Source organism: Drosophila arizonae, chromosome 5 (genome assembly GCF_054131065.1).
Source record: "Drosophila arizonae isolate 15081-1271.41 chromosome 5, UAZ_ARI_1.0, whole genome shotgun sequence".
NCBI classification, from domain to species: Eukaryota; Metazoa; Arthropoda; class Insecta; order Diptera; family Drosophilidae; genus Drosophila; species Drosophila arizonae.
In genome coordinates, this window is record NC_142925.1 from 617,987 (window position 1) to 630,487 (window position 12,501).

Consider the following 12,501-nt stretch of genomic DNA (forward strand, 5'->3'; position numbering starts at 1 on the left):
TTGATTTTCGATGTTTTTTTTTTTTCTCTCTTTTTTGCTGTTCGATTTCAATGATTAGATTTGGGCGGTCAGAGATAACTCGGACACTTAGTCAGCAGAGCGAGGGGAAGTTATTTTTGGACAAATACCGTTCCATTATAGTTATGTATATGTATGCCTGGGTGTGGGTGTGTGTATTGATGAATTGGCAAAACAAGGGAAAGAGTATTAACATGGAACTAAATATACTACATCTGTATATAAATGCAGATTGAGTTATAGATATTACACAGGTAAATACTTTTCTGTTACAACTCACATCCCTTTTGGGCAGGCATCGATGCTGCACACACGCACACTTCCCTTTTATATCCCTCTAATGAGGCACTCGCATTGCAGTTGCTGCCACTGGAGAAGATTTACTCAATTATTTATAGCGCTAAGCAAATTCAAAGTTTAGACAAACTTTTAGCTGGCACGCCAGCAGCAACTCTAGCTGTGGCTGATGTTGTTGTGGAGTATTTTCAACACATTAATAAACTGCATATGCAAACAGCTCATTAAAAGCCACTCGAGTGGCCTGTGGCACTCGCAACACGCAAGTCAGAGCCGGAGTCAGCAGCTGGAGTGCCAGGCCAAACGAGATCTCTTTCACAACTCTCCCATGGGCAACTGCAACTGCAGCAGCAGCAACTGGCACTGCCACTGCATGTGGCATGTGTGCTGTTGCAGCATGCGACGTCAAGTGGCCAAGCCCGAGTGTCGAGCGAAAAAAAAGAAAAAAAAGACTAAGAAGCAGCAGAAAACTGCTTGAGAAGTTGATTTTGTTTATTTGCTGTTGTTGTTGCCACTGTTGTTGTTGTTGTTGTTGTTGTTGCTGTTGCTGTTGCTTTTTGGGCCAAACAAAAGTGAAGTTTTGTTATGCTGCTGCCTCGTCTGGCGCGTCGACATTCACCCACTAACAGCCAAAGGGGCAAATTAGGGACACAAAAACTAAAATGAAATAAAAACGCAGCCAACGAGGCTGTCAAGAAATAACAAGCCAAACGCATGCAGACATTCATATAAACATATATCGTTCTCCCTCTCTATCTCTCTCTCTCTCTCTCTCTTCCTCTTTCTCACTCTTCAATTGGGGCAGTCGCCAAAGTGCAGAACGCGTTGATTTCGCATTTATGCAAAATTCACGTACACTTCAAAAACGCCTTTTTTTGCCCGCCAACTTTTTAGCTGCATTTTTAGCTTTTTTTGTTGGTTCTGTTCGTCTGTTCGTCTGTTGAATTGAAGGCAAAGCATTTCGCTGCCATTGCAGCGGCTGACTTGAAATTTTATAGAACGACTCGAGTATACCCTAGGCTTATATGAAATAGAAGACACGAGAACTGAAGAGACCTCCAGAGGCGTGGCAATCTGGGCGTTTACTGGCAATTTAGATTATCATACACATACAGACTCTATTATATGCAGTCTACTTTAAGTTTACAGCTTTTTTAGCTAGACCACACATTGAGCAAAAATATTATGTCTGACAATTTTAGAGCTGAGATACCAAACAATTTCGCAGTTTACTAATTATTGACCTACTGCAAAGTCTTATACTAATATCGCAATTTCGCTGTGAGCGAGTATTATGCAGTCGCTCAAGCTAGCTGGCTCTAACTTATATTTTTTTAAACTTTTTTAGCCTCTTTTTAGCTTTTTGTTGGCTTGGCACAAAACTAAACTTTGACTGGTTAGTGAAACTGAAGTTGTGTGCCTGCTGTGTGTGTATATAATATATGTGTGTGAGTGTGTGCGTGTGCGGAGTCGAGTGATTTTTTATATCGCCCCTCGACTGCGCGCTGCAAAGGCATTCGCTCTGAAGCGACGTGACGTGACATGAACGTGACGTCAGATGTGAGTGTGTGTGCATGTGTGTGTGTGTGTGTGTGGGTGCCAGGATATAGCTCTAGGTCTGTCTGCCTGTCTGTCGGGTTGGTTGTTGCTCTTCAGTCTGTCTAATGCAATGCGCGTGCTAAATGGGCGTAACTCAACGGCTCGACGACTTTTTTACGCGCTCAGTCTATGTGTGTGTGCGAGTGTGTGTGTGTATGTGTGTGTGAGCGTCGCTTATCAAGCGCTTGCAAAAAACTTTTTTCCACTCCTTTTTTTTCACTCAACAACAACAAACACGAACACACACGCCTGCGTCTGTCAGTGCATCAAAACACTTGAGTATTCCAATAGCTTTTTTTCTCCTTCTCTGTGCACTTTTTAGTTTTATGCGGCGTATACGTAATGTTTGGCTTGGCTGCTGCCGCTGCTGCTGCTGCTGCTCGCTCATATTTTTGCCTGGCACACAGACACAAATTTAAGAGCTGACAAAAGTGACACTTGCTTTCGCTTTACTGTTGTTGTTGTTGCTGCTGCTTCTACTGTTGCTGCTGTTGTTTTACTCGTTTGCTTTCTTGGCGCTTTCAAGTGCTCTGTCAACTGGGCAGCCACACAGCAAACACACGTTCCAAATGCGCTGCCAAAAACAAAAGACGGAATGCAATTGACATTGAGAATGCGACGGAGAACCAGAGAATCTGTCTCTCTATTTGTCTGTCTGTCTGTCTATCCTTGTCTATCTCTCTGTTTGTCTTTCTATCTGTTTCGACATTTTTCTTTCGAGCTTAACTTTCTGCTTAGCTACTTATCCAGCAAATTATTTGCACAGCAACAGCTGCACAGGTAGCCTGCAACCACCCACCCACCGCCCCACTCGACCCACCTGTATGCTTCCGTTTATTGGCTCTGCGACACAGTCTCTCCCAGTTGGCGCTCAGACAGGCGTGTGATAAGTTCATTACCACAAATGTAATCCATGTCGTCTGCCCTTTGGAGCAGCACAAAGTGCAATGATTACAATTTGCTTCACAACATTCTCAGCTTTTTTAATGCACTCCACAGTCAACTTGAAAGTGACCCGAGTCACTTTATCGAATTACAACCGTGGCGAAAAAAAAAAAACAAAGTTTAAGTTTTGGCGCTTCCGTTCAAGCTTAAACAGTTATTGCAAATTGAGGCAATCAAGCGGGCGTAAGCGATTGCCCAACACTCGCTCAATTAAAATCTAATTGGATAATATATTCTCTGATAAGTAGTCACTCCATCTATATCCACCTAGATATATAAAGTAGATTTAGAAACTGAGAAACTTTGGCTACTCCAACTGCCATGCCCATTTAGTAGACTCTATATAAGCCAATATACCCAATTTCGAACTCTACGAGCGAGCATTAAAAGAATTATTTGTTTGCAAATTTGAAATCTATAATTGCAGGCAAATTTCTGCCCTCACTTTGCAATATGTAAATTGATAAATACACAGACATACACACCCACACACACACACACTTGCTGATTGCATATAATTAATGTGGAATTATAATTATATGCCATCAGATGGAAATCGAATTTTTCAACTTAGTTTCGGGAGAGTGCGAAGCAGACAAACAAATTGATTAATTTCTCTGCGCTACAAATTTAATTTATGAATTACAAATTTCTGGGATTTGAATTTCAATTTGAATTTTATTACAAATTCACTAAATTTAAACTGATGAAATAATTCTTAAATCTCAAAAAATTAAAATATTAATCAAATCAGCATAGATTTAATAAAATTTTCTTCCTCTCTCACTCTTTCCCTACCTCTTAAATGCATTAAAACAAAAGCCCATGTTAAATATAGTACGAGCTTTGGAGTTTGTTTATGACTTTTTTTCGCATTCTGTGTTTAACAACTGTTTAATTTTAATTTATTTACTTTTATTTTTACGCTGTACTCTGGTAAGCATCAAGCATTGCTAAATAGGGTATATTGTTACAGGTATGAGCCTCATATTAATACATGATATCTGAATACTAATTTAAAAGAAGAAGAGGAATTGAGTAAAGGTTTATAAGAGCAAGATGAACAGTCAAGTGGATCTATCGATCTCTCTCATCCCTTTGGGACTGTATGAGTATAATAGAGTATAATACTGGTTCATCTATAGCAAATGCCTGCAGCTTCTTGACATGGTATCTGCTAGTCAGGCACTCTCGACACCTGGCTCAATCCTACGTTTTGGTGCACTGTTTGCAAATCGGTCACTGCCTAGCGATAAGTTAACGCATTAAACAGTATCACTCACATTCATACAATCTCTGCCAAATATATACACATACATATGCATATAGCTGTGAGCATTTTGTTGTTTTTATATGTGATAAATGTCGCATAAATATTGCAAAATTCACAATTATTTACAATGCAAGGCGGTGCGGGGAGAGCAGAGCAGAGTCCAGCGCTAAATGTAATTAAATATAATATAAAACAATCAAAACAAAATAAAAACACAAAAAAAGCTTAAATCCCATAAATTAAACCTGATGTCAATGCTGAAAACCGCAGAATTAAACAATTGATAAAAACAGCAGCTGCAACAGCAGAAGAAGAAGAAGAACAAGTAGAGCGCGAACAAAAAATAAAGCAAAATTAATGCATTTATAAAATCTGTCAATGGAATAGTTAATTCCACATTAGTTCTTTGAGCTAATAGAGTTGAATTATCACATCGCATTTATTTAATTAATTTAGCTTTCTCTTCCAGTAGGTGAGTGTGCCAGAGTTGCTATGAAATGATTAGATCTAAGATCCTTTGTTTCTGATATAAATTACAAATATGTGTGTGTTGCTATATAAGAGAGTAGATTAAGATTACTGTGAAGACTAAAGCAGAAAATGAAAAAATTATTTAAAATAAATTAAAAAAAAAAAGATATATAAATCAAATAATAATATATATAATATAAAATACTTAAATTTAAGGTAACTAAAGTTCGCCTCGTCGCATTAAGCTCCATTTTTCTTTCACATTTTCAACTATTTTTTCGTCAATATATTTAATTAGCATTTAATATGTTTTTCAGACAGCTGTTGATCAATGTCGAAATTATTTAATATCTCCAATATGCACACACATATATACCATATACATATGTATGTGCACTCACTCAATATATAAATTCAGTCAGTGCAAGTCGAGAGTGAGGCGCATTATGCAGCCAACTGATTATCTGTGGCTCAGCCGAATGACGGTTACAATTTTTGCCATTTGATTTAACAAATGCAGCAAATGCAATTAAATGAAAAACTATTTTTAATTACCTTTCCGTGCATAATTTGTGGCTTTAATTGGCTAGCGAAATGCGATTAATCGAGAATCAAAATGCAAATGCCAACGGGAATCGAATCTGCTACACTACCGTACCAAATAGAGAGAGAGGGAGAGATAAACAGGGATTGTGAGGGAGAGAGAGATGCTAATTAAATAGAAGTCAAGTGTATTGAAGTTTGCAGTAGAGATAAATAGCTCACATGGCAGATGACACGTGCCACGTGTCACATGCCACATGATTCGCAATCAAAATGGTACGAGATAGATCCTTAGACAGAGTGAGAGAAAGAGATGGGGCGAGATAGAGAACCAAAAGAAGTGAGAAGAGAGACAGAGAGGAAAAAGAAGTGATATGAAGAGGTATTAATAACGTAGAGACAGAGGCAGACGATTTGGCAAATGCTTCAAAGAGAGACAAGAGGGAGAGCACCGCAGTGAAAAACAAAGTGAAGAGATTAAGGGAGAAGGATAGGCTCGCAACACCCAAAAAGAGAGATCATTTCAATGAAAGGTCAGAGATAGATGTCCCCAATCAAGAATTGAAAGTATTGAGCAATAAAGAGAGACAGAGAGAGCAAGAGAGAGGGAGAGTTAGCATGCCAACACTTGTTGCCTAACACAAAAGACAGCAAGAGACTCGAAGGGAGTTAGGTGCAAAACGGCATCGGCAATGGCAATGCCTTCGTGTGGTTGTCCTAGCCAAGTCTTTACAGCTCCCACTGCCACGCCTCCCGCCTCCTTAGTCGATGCGCAGTGACAGTTAACAAAGTGCAGCAATTAGATTGACAAAGTGCTGGCTCTTACACACGGCCAAAGCGGGCGGAGGCTGCGCTGGCTGCGGCATTTGTAACGCCAACAATAGCAACAACCGTGGCAACAACATTTCAATGAATTTGTTAACCATGCCCCCTGCACCCTGCTCCCTGCCCCCTGCCCTTGCCCCATGCACCACTCAACATGTTGCACAAAAAACAGGCGCACAGATGCGTGGCAAGTATCTTGGGGATGTCAACAAATTAATCAACTCGAAATTTGCTCAAAATAATATTGTATAACAGATATTTATGAAACAACTTGCAGAGTTGCCAACTTCAATTATACACTGAGAGACAATAGGAAGAACTTTGAACTTTTTATGAGTCACTTATTAAAGGAGCTGAATGCCTGACACGATTATTTTGTTGGACTTTAAGGTATATCAAGAAATCACGGGTTGTTATTTGATAACAATTTCTCTGTGTGAGTGAGTGAGTGGATTATATAAATATTTCTTTGTCAATTTAAGAAATGTATAATATATAGTCGAGGTAAAGGGCATAGCAATAGTTTTTTCTTTGACTGTTGCTATATCACAACTGAGAACTCTTTATAGCGTCTGATATATTGCATATGTCTGCTTTCACATTTCCCCACTCCGTACAGGGTATTCCCTTCCTCACACTCACACTCTTATACATATTGCTCAGCCGCAACTCATGTGTGTCGTCTGTCTGCTCACGAGAGCGCATCGCGATGCTGTTCAATTTGTCAGTTTGTTTTCAAATGGACAGCGACAAGTGTCAAAATGTGCCAGGCGCCCCCTGCCAGTCCCTGCTTCCCTTGTGGCACTTGTGGCACTTGCAAGTTGCAACACTCATCATCATTCTTCTTCTTTGCTTGCTTTGCTGCAACAGCAGAATCTGTGATATGTGTGCTTAACATAAAAACTATTTCATGTATGTCAAAGGCGGCTGCCGTTGCGGCTGTTTGTCTGCATCAAATTCAGATTTCGTTGCCTCTCTTGGCCACAGTTCGTGGCAAGGTAATCCGAGCCGCGTTGCAAGATGCGTTTCTTATAAGCCATATTCAGTTAATTTATGGCCTACTGTCAAATGGAGGGTGGAGATGTGGGCGTGGCCGGCTGTTGAGCTTATTCAATCACAATTACTCACTTGGCATTTGCAGCTGTCGCAATGCCCACGCAAACAGAGAGCGCGAGAAGGAGAGAGAGACAAAGTGAGAGAAGGGGGTCGAAAGAGCGAGGAAGAAGTCTCCATGATTTTTTTGGCAAGTCGTGTGCAAATTATAAATTATTTTTAATACTTTTACCAGATAGTATATAGTTTATATATATATAGAGATATTTCATTGAGCAGATATTATTGCCCTGGCATATATTTTATAGTTCAGCATATACCTAAATATATTATTATATATAGCTCAAGTGAAATTCTTTTTAACGCCACTTGCCAAGGGTAAGGACGCAAATTTCTTCAATTTTTCATTGAGCTTTTCCTTCATTTTCCGACATTTTCTTTCGCTTTTCAACAAAATTTGATATTTGTGACTTTGGCATTGACGCGACGTCTGTCGATCGAAATAGATGATATATATTTTTTTTGTTTTTCTTTTTTGTTTTGGCAACTCAAATTGAAACTGAAATTGTAATTGAAATTGAAATCTTTTGTACAAGTTAAGCCACATGAAGGCCACAAAAACCAAAACGAACAACAAAAGTGTTAGCAAAGGTCGTTAAAAATTATTTGAGGTACTCCAAGAGACTTTGGGTAGACATTGGGCTTATTATCTTGGCAATAATTTCTAAATTTAGCATTGCAAATTTATGTGTCTGTATCCATGGATGGCACTAAAAATAGTTGTGTAAAATCCAAATTAAATTTTAGCAAATGTGTTGTTGGTGTAGTATATCATCATTATCATAAATATACATATGTATATCACATTTGACCTATTGCAGTATGTATGCACAGTGTGGCGACCCGCGAGTGCTATCGATTGCATAGTAGCACAAACAAATTGTTATCTAATCTAATATCAGTTTACATTATTTTTCATATAAACAAATATACCAGAGCAGGCTTAGTATTTATATTCCGTTGTTGCCATATTGGTATAAATGAATCAATCAAGTGATTGATGGATGTTTCGGATAGACTAATTTGATAATACCGAATGCATAAGAGTAACCTGTTATTCATATCACATTGAATCATTCATTATGATGAATGCATAACTTGACAGCTTAATTGATGATTTCCTAGGTAGTCTATTCATAAAGAAAATTAGTTATAAGAAAATCAAAAACCCGTACAATTTAGTTACCAATTTTTCTGCAAGTGTATGGGATTGCCCTCATTCTTAAACTCAGTCGCAGCTCAACTCTTGAGAGGAATTCGATCGCGAGCTCAATGTCTAAACTGGATTATTCACTCAGTGAGTACATTTACTCATTTACTCATTCACTTATTCACTTGCTCATGCGCCATTCTCAATGAACTGGGTTAACCGACGACCTACATTAAGTAAGAGGGATGAAGAGAGGGGTAGAGAAGGAGACAGAGTTATACAACTTGAAATTCGCAATTTGACTAAAAGTGAAGCCGGCACGTCGCCCTCATCGCCCCCATTCGCCCTCATTGGGTCCCAACGCACTTCTCACTTTCAAATTACATAACCATCGCAATAAAACGCCCACAATCAGTGCGAAAAAAAATACCTGAAAATACGAAATCTTCGTTAGATAAAAAGTTTTGTCTGCGGCAACCACTAAACCAGCAAACCACACTAAGCCACTGCACCACAAAACGTGACTGGCAAACACTTTTTGTTTCATGTCTCAACAAGTTTGCCCGATTGACTGACTGACTGACTGACTGAGGGAGTGATTGAGGCGCCAACACAAGCCGCTGACGAGCAATTAACAAGAGTTATAAAAATTATAAAACAATAAAAATATTATTTATATTTATTCATTTCTGTTTCTGTTTCTGTTGGCTGTTTCGATTTCTGTTTCTGTTTGCCCCGCAGCGTGTGCTCATAAATCAAAATGTGATTTTCTATGTTTCCACATTTAAATCTATTTTCAAGCATTAAAATTTATTCCCATTTTTACGGCCAACACATTTCGCTGTGGGTCCTATAAAAGCTGGCCTGGTGATAAACTGAATAGATGGTATTCAAGATAAATATATACTCATATAGATAATATGTGAGAGATATGACTATATATAGAGTGTATATGAGTCTGTAAAGCTGGACATGTAAAGCTAACAGAGACAGAGACAACAGTTTAATTGTTGTCATATGCAGAATGGTGCATTTAAATGAATACCCTGTAAATTATTTCTACCCTGTAAAGTAAATCTCATCCTTATGCAGCACGAAAGATATGTTATTATTGTGAAAAATATGCCATTAAGTCGTAATATCTGCACACTCTAGCTCTCGCTCTCTCTTTCTTTCTCACGCTCCCTCTCTTTCTCTCTCACCTTGGTGCAAACAGAGTCAACTGTTATTTTAATTATGGTCTTTTGATGTAGTTTGCGTTGTTCGACGTTGTACAAAAATTCTGCTCTGAATGACAAACGAAGCCAGGCGAAAAATGCGCACATAAGCGAAAGACTGAGAGGGATAGAGACAGAGTAAAAGAGAGCGATAGAGAGAAAGAGAGAGAGAGAGTATGAAAGGCAATCTACCATGACAATTCATGAAGGTTAAATTCTTGTAAAATGTTTTCAACTGCAACAGCAACTGCACAAATGCATTTGCATTCACATGTGAGTGAATGCATTCATTCAGTATTCATGCATATTCGCGTTCGCAATCGAGCTCGCATTTTGTCTCTAATTAAAAAATATTTACTTCAGCGAATGCTTTTACACTCAGTTTCCCACAGATCAAGGCGAGCAGGAGGAGGCGTAAGGCCGTTAGGAGGGCGTGGCCATGAAGTAAATCAGTTGGTCATTCAACGCCAGCATAAATACGAAACTAATGAGCGCTATTTCTGCTCTCATTAGGGGCATTCCCACTTACTCTCGGACGCGCTATTTAATTTATGACTTGATTTACAGTTGAGAAGGAAGCAATCCGCCTGCTAAGCACCCCTCCACCTCCTGCTGCCCCTCGCAGACCCTTCTTTTTTTTCTTACTGCAATTTTATGTGCGGCCCGCAGCTGACGTCACTGTCTATCTAATTAATTGCACCCAAGCTGATAAAAATACGCATTCCTCGCGCGGCGAAGTGGACAAAGCAATCCATTCAGTTTTCCCTCTAAGCATTTCCCTGTTTCCCACTTTGCACTTTTCCATCTGCACTCCGAGTCGCCTCGCCTCACCACAAGAGCTCAACACTTGTTCACGAGCAGCGCGAATGACGCCGTTATATGAGCCCTTATCAGGAATTCTAAACAACACACTGAATCATCGCGCAACAAGTAACAATGTTCCACTGAAAGCACGTTGAGTCTTATCAGCGAATCGATCGATGGATTTTTAGGTATAACTCTAAATAGAGAATGATTAATGATGCGACAGATATTCGAGATAGAAGAGTTCAATCAACTTGAGAGTAAACGATATAATTTCAGTTAAGTGGGATATGGAGATGGGAGATGGAGACAAAAATTTAAAAAAATATATATAAATTTTAAAATTCTAAGCATCTAAATCAAATTTGAAAAAACAAAAAACAAACGAAACTAATTCTAAAATAAGCCAATAATATATACAAATGGCTCAGATAGATAGATGCCCAAATATTCCAAAATTATATAAACAGCTTGTGAAAACCAAGTAAATAAAATGAAAAAAAAAAAAAAAAAAAAAAAAACAAAAAGTATTGAATAATGCAAAGAAATATTCGAAAAGACTATAAACAGAAAATACAGAAGAAACAGGGCAGGAAAGACTTTTCAGATATTGCCAAAATACGTAAGCAATAAGTAGGGGAGTTCATCTATAGGGGAGGGGCAGATCGTCTATCTTGTTACATCACATTTGTGCCTTGGCTGACTGCCTGCGTGGTGGTCTTTTGGCAAAATGTTGAATGGACAAATCGGAAAATCGAAATATGGAAAATGGAAAATGGAAAATCGGTGTTACGTATGAACATTGTGGCTGAGGCAGCGACAAAACGCGCGCAATGCGTATACGCGATGTGGGACGAGCAACGAAAAGGGGTAGAACAAGAGGAGGAAAAGAAGAATCAGGCCTGCTGGCTGAAAATAGATCAAGCAGAAAGAAAAAAAAAGCTCGCTATACTCGTAGAACGGCAAAGCGCAATTGCCAGAGCCACAGCCAAAGCGAAAATCAACAGACAGAGTACAGTCGAATCATACGAATTTACATATATATTTATATATATATACAAAACTGAATAGAATACACAGACGAAAGATACATTTCAGGCTGACCTAGAGATACATTAATATCTTTTTCTATCTTTCTTGTTGGCGCCTATTTAAATGAGATATATGCAATTTTTGTATATAAATGTTTAACATATATATTACAAAATAAATGCCAAAGAAATTATGGCCTCAAAAATGAATAGAATAAGCTCAAGTGAGACGAGTGCTTACGACTGCCCCATGCTCGCTCATGCTACAACGATTCGCAGAATCTGATCGGACTTGACAAATTCAATGCAGCTATGGAATGTGAATGAGAATAGGTACTCTCATAACCTATTGGTTCTGTATAATTTTTTTGTTTCATAGAAAAATATTGTAAGAAATTTGTTAATTATTTGAAAAACATTTCGAAATTTGTAAAAATACCTGAAAAATATTCAAAACTCTTTTAAAATATATAAAAATCTACAAACTATAAAGTAGGATGGAATTCAAACAAAATTTAACATTTCAAGTCCTCAGTGAACAGAGAAACAGGCAGCCAATATGCCCGTTTCGCGTAAAGTGAGCGAGCAAAAGAAGAATAAAATGCATTTGGCAGACAGATTTCGTAAATTGTCAGCGTAAATGTATCTGTCAGATACTGTAACTCAAAGAGCAAGAGAGAGACTGAGAGACAGCGAGAGAGTGACTAGGAGAGCGAGAGTAAAACTTTCATATAGAAAATCTGCGCAGCGATTTCGAATCAACTAAAAATAAACTCACCTTGAAAAATTTCTTAAAATTTTGTGTGAATATATATATATAAGTTGTATATATATATATAACTGGCGATGTAGCTTCAATCCAGATAAATTGTTTGTTTGTTGTTGTTTGTTATTATCGTGGTTGTTGTTGTTGTTGTTGTTTCTTGAACAATTCGAAACTGTTGGTTAAAAAAATTGGACTTTTTGTACACGAGATTTTTGTTTCGTAAGCTCTTTTCTTATATACCAATATACATATATATGTGTGTGTGTATATATATAGGGGTATATAGATATATGTGCTTATTTTTCGATATACGGTTTTACGGTTTTAACCTTCAGCAACTATGCACAGAAAACTTCACAAAAACTTTAATTTTTCTTTTTATTTACAATAAACACCAGCACTAAGTTAGGGCCTAAAAGAGAGATAGAGAAAAGGGGAGAGAGTGGATG

At 38.1% G+C, this 12,501-nt stretch overlaps 1 protein-coding gene across 20 annotated transcripts in view; it reads right to left on the reverse strand.

The window, feature by feature from the left end:
• The window catches only part of Zasp52 (Z band alternatively spliced PDZ-motif protein 52), a 67,505-nt gene that overhangs the window by 52,288 nt on the left and 2,716 nt on the right, over nt 1-12,501 (reverse strand). For 8 of the 20 annotated variants that reach the window (XM_089471932.1, XM_089471933.1, XM_089471948.1 and 5 more), the window contains exon 2: nt 12,065-12,464. The exons of 1 other annotated variant lie outside the window; for it this stretch is intronic. The gene's annotated coding sequence lies outside the window, so the exon portion shown is untranslated. The remainder of the gene's footprint in view (nt 1-12,064; nt 12,465-12,501) is intronic. 11 more of the 20 variants (XM_089471939.1, XM_089471935.1, XM_089471937.1 and 8 more) reach the window with 4 other exon arrangements.